Source organism: Malus domestica, chromosome 04 (assembly GCF_042453785.1).
Source record: "Malus domestica chromosome 04, GDT2T_hap1".
In the NCBI taxonomy this organism is placed as follows: Eukaryota; Viridiplantae; Streptophyta; class Magnoliopsida; order Rosales; family Rosaceae; genus Malus; species Malus domestica.
In genome coordinates this window covers 9121134-9129971 of record NC_091664.1, presented here as the reverse complement: position 1 = coordinate 9129971, position 8838 = coordinate 9121134, and positions in this window count along the sequence as shown.

Here is an 8838-nt window from a genome sequence, read left to right as displayed (position 1 = left end):
TACTATTTTCTGGGAAATTATACGGGTTTTACGGCGAGGGGTTATAACGTTTTCAAAAGGTTTTTAATAAAGACTTTATTTTCAGGTTCACTCACCCTTGTTTTTCCGCCCCTCCAGGTTTTAGCTGTTGAAAGTTTGTAACGATGAGGATTCTTGGAAAATCTCAGTATAGGTGGCTACCTCCGAAAGTACGATCCTTACCCTCACTACTGTACTTTACTTATGCTCTGACGTCGCGTGTGAAATGGGTTCATTCCCGCTTACAGCGCACTCTTGTCTTTAGGCACTTTTAGGTTTAAATTTATTCACATTTTTCACATCATTATACTTTATGGCTTCGTCACCTTCCAGGTGTTGGCCAGCACAGCTCGATTCAAAGTCCTAGTGGACATTTCGGGTCGGGGTGTGTCACAGCACCCCAAAATGGTGAAGCATTCTAAATACCATAAATTGCCCCTAAAATTTTAAATATTATAATTGAATTAAAAGGAGTTAAAGAAATTCAACACACTTTAATTTTGAATGAACTTAAAATTTAACAATGTTAGTGGGTGTTTTATGGTTAACTTCCAGTTTATTTTTGAATTTTTTTTAATAAAAGGGCTTAAATTTCCTAATTTTATTTGTAAAAAAATTTAACACAAAAAAATTTATTTGTAGGGAATTGATAGGAAGTGGGAAATGGATAGGAGGAGAGAAGACAGAAAGAAAAAAGAGAGAAGAGAAGTGAACGGGAGAAGAAAGAAGAGAAAGAAAGAAAGCGAGAGGGGAGGTGGGGCCGGGTGGAAGAGGATAGAGAGAGAGAAAGAAAAACGTGACTAGGGTTGGGTGGAACAAAAAAGAGGGAAAGAGAAAAAAATTGTAGTTAGGCCAATTTTATTGGGATGTTAATGTTGAGTTTTACTTTAAGAATAGTCCTTAAAGACATGGGTAGGCAATGGGTGTGTCGGTTCCGGTTGGACCTAAATTCGCTGGCCGACCCAATGGGCTCGGGTAGTGATTTTTAGAACACATTTCCAACCACTCAAACATGTAAACCAACCTAACCAACCCATTGTTATGCGGGTTGGGTTGGGCGGGTTTCTCAGTTTGAGCTTCATATTGTTTTTTAATAACAATTTTATTATTCTTCACAAACAAACATTAAAATCATTCAACCGAGTAAATCCAAATTTCCTTAACAAAAATGAACTTGAAATCTCAAATACTTTATTTTTGAACTTAAAATCCACGTTCCAAACTTCAACCATGAAAGAAAATCAACTTAACAATTCTATAATCTTAATAAAATCCAAAGCTAAACATAAAATGACATATCAATCCCAAAATTATAATAAAATTCAAAACTTAAACATAATGAAAAGCTTTAAGATAGTAGCAAGGGTTGGCGACCATTAGCAAGCTGAGACAACAACTACTAATTTATTCCCAAAGTCAAAGGTCCAAAGCATTCAAAAGGGGCTATAAGCATGCAATGGATTCCAAACATTCATTAAATCATTAGTTAACCATGAATAACAACACAAATCATTAGAATTTGGATAGAAGTTTACATTGATTAGTTCATAGAAATTGCAAAGTACCTTAAATCGACCATGTACTAATCAACGGTATCCATTTCAGATGTGGAGGCAACTGAAAGTTCTACACGACATATATAAATTAAAATAAAACAAGTCAGAAAGTATTTAATTGAAAAATGAAAACCAAATACAAGTTTAAATAATTTGTTACCTGATATTATCTGCTCATGGATTTCCATCTCCTCAATGGCTGATGATTCAACTTCTGAAGAGATAGGAGATGACTTAACCAGTTTTAAGTGCAAATCAGTGCCTCTACCATCTTAAGAGTCAGGGAACTCCTATAATCATCAAGAATACGCCTTTCGGTGCTAAAGGTATATTCAAATGCCACTGTGGAAACCGGTATTGCAAACACATCCCTTGCAATCTTAGCTAAATTGGCTATTTTTCCTAGTGAACCTTCCACCATTTCAAGCATTTAATTGCTTATCCATTGGATTCTCATGAGGTTCCAATAAGAACCTATCCACCTCATTTCTTAACTCCTCTATTTCTTTGTTTTCTTATCTTTAGAAACTGAGACAACCTTGCATCTTTAATAGAACTACCATCAGCAACTTCCATTGGCACACTGTTGCTAGATGAACCAACATTAGGAGCTTGGGGAGCTTGTTCATTAGAATTCAAATAAAAGTCATAAAGCTGCACTAACACATCTTTAATACAATTGGTCAATGTAGTCACTTCATCTGCACCGTATACAAAACTGAAGCAAAATGAAACATAATCCAATTTAAATCTTGGATCAAGCACCATTGAAATAATCAGTAGCTTATTAACATTTCCCACAGAACTCCAATATTTGTCTTACTTGGATTTCATACTAATGACCATTTTTGTAACAAATGATCACCATTGCTATTAAGGACTGTTAATTCTTGTTATATCAAGCACATCTCATGAAATGCAATATTGAAGTTACAGTTAAAGTCCACTGAACTTAAGTGTCACATCATCTTCCTCCAGCCTTTCAAAAACCTAACAAAAACTTATGCATTATCCCAATCATCACTTGTATGAGGAATAGACCCTTTTTTTTTTTTTTTTTTTGCATCACCATGTATAAAGTAAGTAACAAAATGTCTATCATCTTCCTCCAGCCTTTCAAATGCTTTTTGGTACTTAAAGGCAGCAACCAACATTAAATAGGTGGAATTCCACCTTGTTGGTACATCTAAAATCACAAGACCCTTAGACTCTATTTTCACATGTGTTGGAAGTATGCCCACAAAGCCACCCATTTGATGTAATAGCTTTTGGAATACTTATTGTATTAAACGTTTATATGTTTAATGAAGGGCAAAGCTTATTGTTAATCACTATTTATTGTATCATGTGTTTAAGCAATAAGGGAATCCAAGGAATGTATTTGATCTAAGAGATAAGTGATCTAAGTGAGTTAGATTATCGAGACCTTTCTCTTATGTTCATTCCTAAAACGTTCCTAGCCATAGGATTGCCAATTGGGCATTGACAATCCGCTAAGGTTAGTATGTGTTATGTTGACTCAAGCGTGAGTATGACTAGTCTCAAGTTATTTAGTGTTGGACACTAAGACAAACACATAGGTGCTCGAAAGAGTAATCGAGTACACTGAACAATGATCAAAAGAGAGTTCGAACATACATGTCATGTAAGAACTCGATAGTTGCAATATGCAAAGTAGTCCTTTGACCTGAGGCATCATAGATGTCTAATGGTTAGGTCCTTGATCTTTGATCATGTCAAAGGCATTCCATTGGAGTGTCCACAACATTGTTGGGGTCAAGCTATCTACTCATGTAGGCATATGAATGTACAACAAGGGATCTCTAACCTTCCATGGTGGAAGGAGAATACTCTAAGATATGATTCGAGAGTCTTTGGCCAAAGCATATGAATATAACTTAGGAAGTTTGTTCCAAATCATATTCAATTGAATCATATAGAGAAGTATCACATTGGATAGTAGACATGAAACAAACTATCATTCAAACAATGTGATTAAGAGTATTGTATTAGAGAAGGACCGTATTGCATTGTAGTTGTAACTGGATAGGTTCTCCAACCAATTCTACTTAGCTTGGGTAACCATGACATACTGCTAGGTGTCACTCATGGTTTGTGGAAGCCCTAATGATTAACAAACACTAATTTTAAGGGAGAATTGAAATGTGGTTTCAATTCACAATTGATCGTTAAGAGTAACAATCGCCCACTACCTCGCTAATTGGAACTTAATGGATCGTACACCGAGTAAGGGCGATAGTGAAGAAATTAAATGAAATGGATATGCAATTAAATGGTTTAATTGAAGAATGGTCAAAGATTAATTAATTAGTTAATTAATTATACGAAATGTTCGTATTAGGCTTTTAAGTTGGTTTTGGGCTTCGGGGCCCAAAAGCGTTTTGGTCCACAAGGCCCATTATGTTTAAGTTGTATGACAACTAAAACAAAATGGGCAAATTAGCCCAATAACAAGGTAAGGCCGGCCATAGGGTGAGGGGTTGCAAATTTGGATTAATTACAAGTTTGCCACTCACTTGAAATGAAGTATAAAAGCAACTTTATAGCTTTATTTTCTTCAAGGGTTTTCTTTGAGGCAAAGAGGTGAAACATTTTCTCTCTTTCTCTCTACAAAGAGGCCGGCCACTTAGAGGAGATTTAGCTAGCAATTTTTTCTTCTCTAAGTCATCCATTTCATCTTCACACCTCACCCTTGGTGTGGAGACTTAGAGACACCAAACCTTTGGTGTTTTGGAGATCCTTTCCTCACATCCTCAAGGAGCAAAGGAGCACTAAAAGAGGAAAATCACAAGCAAGATTCAAGTAGATTGGAGGTGACTTGAAGGCCCTCCACTTGGGTGAATCCCTTGTGTAAACAAGGATGAGCTTCAAGGGTAAAGAAACTCCAAATCTTTACTTCTCTTTAATGTTGTTAAAGAGTCTTTTGGTTCACCATATACTAGGCTTTGAAAGTCATGGGTTTTTATGAATTGTTTTTTAATGCATGCCTACTTTAAAGTGTTAATAGTTTGCATATGTATTCAAATGTTCTTACATGTTCTTAGCTAGGACAAAATTTTTCCTTCAACATGATCCACATATTCCTTAAACTTCTTTAGCCTTGAAGGCGAAGACCTCACATACTTGACAGCGGATCAAATTCTTAATATTGACTCATGCAATTCCTTTAACCCCTTAGACACAATCATATTCACAATATGAGCACTACATCATATATGCATGTACACACCATCAAGAACAAGAACATCAGTTTTCCAATTTTTCAATTTCCTTTTCACATACTTAACAACCTGATCATCTGCTGTAGCATTTACAATTATAGTGAACACATTTTCTATTCCCCATTCAATCAAACACAATTTAATTAGTTTTCCAATTGTTTCCCCTTTGTGATCAGGTACAGGGCAAAAATTCAATATGCGCTTATGCAAATTCCAATCACAATCAACAAAGTGAGCAGTTAAAACCATATAACTAATGTCTTGTGCAAATGTCTAACAATCAGTGGTAAGGCAAACTCTTTGTGCATTTGTGGTCAACACATTTTTCAAAAGTCTCCTTTCATCCAAATACAATTGAAACACATCTCTCGCAATAGTTTTGCGTGAGAGAGGGGTAAATTTTGGGGAACTAATACCACATAAAAGCTTAAACCCTTCATTCTTAACAAAGCTAAAGGGTAGATCGTTAAAAACTACCATCTTGTTTAACCCAACCCTACAAGCTTCCTTACTAAAGCCAACTGCCATAAGGCTACCAACTTTCTCCCGAAAGCTAAGGATTTTTTTTATTTTGTCCTCAACCCGATGAGGATACCTTTTACATTGGTTAGACAAATGATTCCACAAACTAGAGGTCCCATACTTCTTAGTATCACAAGCATAACTCTTCTTGTAGTAGTTGCAAGTAGCTCTAAGGTCATTGGGATCAAAAGATTCACCACCATCAACTTTGGTGAAATGATCCCACACTGTGGACATTTTCCTACTTGGTTTTTTCTTCTTACCACTATCCACCAGTGGAGGAAGTGGCATTGATGAAGCATCAACATCAATCAAAGTTTGAGAACTTACTATTTCAGTAGCTTCAACACACATATCTTTCCCAGCCATTGTATTCCAAAAAGCTCACTCAATCTAATATAATACAATACAATATGAATGCCAAATAATACATAGAAAACAAGTGGAAAAAACAAAGAAAAAAAAAACACTCTAACATGCATAATATAATCTGAATGTGCAGTATTGATTCAATACACCAATATTAGTCTATTAGATATCAAAATATTCTGGAAATTAACAAACCCAATATAGAATACATAAATTTACAACTTATACATAATACATGATTTTCTATTAATAAGAAAGATGCTTGTATGTTTTGGAAATTAACAAACCCATTATACAATATATCAGTAACCAATATATTGTTAATTAAAATTTACTCAATACATAATACATGAATTTACAACTTTTACTCATAAACATTCTGCAAATTTTCACAATAGAAATTTGATTCACTTAAATTTAACCAAAGCATCATCACAATCAGATCATGATATTACCAATACTCAAATTAAGACTCACCGAAAGGATAAAGGTTAAGTCTTTATCACCCAGGAATATAAAGCCTTAGAAAACTGCACCAAAAAGAGACAATCGAGTTTGAATTTCAATCTAGTTGAACATGAAAATAAATTGAAGAAAAATTTGAGGGAAATACTAAAATCATCACCCAAAAGCAGCAGCCAACTAATCAAGAATGATAAAAACTGAGATATTAGGGTTTTGGGATGCAGTGGTGCAAAGAAAAACAATAAAATTATAGGGTTTTTATAGATTGAGAGAAAAGGATGGATCAATCTCGAAGAGGCCATAGAGAATAATCAGGGATGAAATTGATTCTTGCGTGATTTTCCAATTGCTTGATTTCTGAAATTGTGTATGCGGGTTGGACAAAAAGAGGAGATTGAGTAATTGAGAGAGGAAATCGTGTAAATGGGCTAACATATATCTATATTTGGGTGACCGGGTTCAATGGCTTTGTAATATTGCAACTCGTGTAAGATTAGCCATGACTTCACGTGTGACGACCCATCCCGAATATATATTTATTTTATCCCAAAAAACGTGGAAATGTCGATTTTACCCTTGAATGTTGGGATATGAATGTATAAATGGGCTAAGAAATGGACCAATTATCTTATGCCTTATTTCTTTGGACCCAATGAAAAATTTGTAGGGTTGTTAGGACTAAATTCTTCATCATCCGTACAATATGTACGGTCATTCAACCAACCACCCTCAAAACGTCACAGATCAAGTAACACTAGGTTGTTTTTGGACTCCTTTCAAGCTTAGGAGTCGAACCATACCTTTAGTTTGACGTGAGGACTTCGGAAACTCGAGACACCCGAGCTTCGGCAAGGGGTGTAAATTGCTCTATGGTGATCGCGAGTGTTTCGTGGAGTTTTAAAGTTCTAGGAGATCTTAAAACTACTTCATGAAGATTGTAAAGGAATTTTGGAAGGTTTTGGACATCGGGACACTCAAGTTCGTCGAGTTGCAGGTGTGGCCGAACTATCGAGACTTTTTCTAGCCAGTTTTCGTTGGTTTTAGGACGTAAAAGTGAAACCGGCAAGTGAAGCTATGACCGGCACCGGACTCCGGCAAACCATCGAGGGAGAAGGAGAATATTCCGTCAATTTTGACGGAATATGCTAACTACGTCAGGTGAGATGTTTTCGGAGGACGAACGCAATCAGGCTAGACTCAGGGATTACAACCCTGCCACATACCAGTGAGTGGGCTTTTGGTTTTTAATATATGTATATATGCATTACATTTTTCCCAGAAAAATTTAATTAAATGATTTTGCGTTTTTATGCCATGTCAAATGCTTTATATTTTAGAATATGCATTAGTAGTTATGTATGTTAGTATTTGATGTTGCGGACGCTCAGGTAAGTTCTAGGTGAGTATATGTGTTATTGATTGTGAGTTGCATTATGATGGTCATATATAGATGCATTTAGAGCTCATAAACCTGCACGCTGGTGTTAGTGCTCCCGCTCGTGGCCAGGGCACAGTCCTTCACATGATGTTCACCTCCCGCACCGTACGCTCACCTTGGATCCAAGTTTGGTGCACAACCCTGACGTACAAACCACAATAAGTGGTTTCAACTCGTAAGTGACCCGCGATTTATCACAAAGCCTTCACGTGATCATAGCACTTGAGCGTACTTATTACACCTAGCTTTGTCATACATACCACATTATGTGGTTCCAACTCGTGTGCAGGCATACTTGATGAGCTATAGGTTCAGCCGTACAGGCCACAATAGGTGGATCCGACTGACATATCACTTTTCATTGATTTACTTCACCTAGTTTACATATTCATTATGCTGAGATATTTGACATGGCATACATGTGGATTTTGGTATTTCGAGTATGGTTTTGATATATGTATTTATTTTATTTTCTAGGAAATTATACGAGTTTTACGGTGAGGGGTTATTATTATTTTTGGAAAAGAGAAATGAGTTTGAAAAGCTTTATTTTTGTCCACTCACACTTTTTGTTTTGCACCCCTCCAGGTTCTAGGTAGGCTTGCTTATTGGTGGCTTACGAGGAGTTGACGGCGGTTCTGACAGACTGTAATCAATGTAGGATCATATCTCTGGTATTGTATAATTAGTACTTGATCTGCTGGACTGCACTTACATATTTGTTTAGTGTAAATTAGTTAGTTTGGTTTTTATTTATTCGCATTTTATATCATTATCACTTCCGCATTGCGCACATGGCTACGTCACCCTCATGTGACAGCCAACACGCCTTGATTTTGGTCAAGGTGTGTCAGTTTGGTATCAGATCCTAGATTTGGCAGTCCTGCATATTTTGTAAGTATTCTAATTATTTTGGTGTCTTCTGTCATAACCATGCCGCTTTGTAGAGAGCCACGTGCTTCAACTAAGTTTAGTTTCCCCGATATTACTCAACTTGGGGAAACGATTGCTAATGCCATTCATTCTTTATTTCATTCTCCCCAGAAGACTCCCTTGGAGACTGTGTATAATCTGAAGTTAAATAACTTTGTGGGTAATGAAGGGCACGAGAGAGCTGAGTGTTGGCTCAATCATCTTCAAAAAACTTTTCGATTGATGCATAGACAAGGAAATCTTCCCGAGGATAGATGGGTCGAGACGACCACTTGGTTTTTAGGTAAGGAACCTA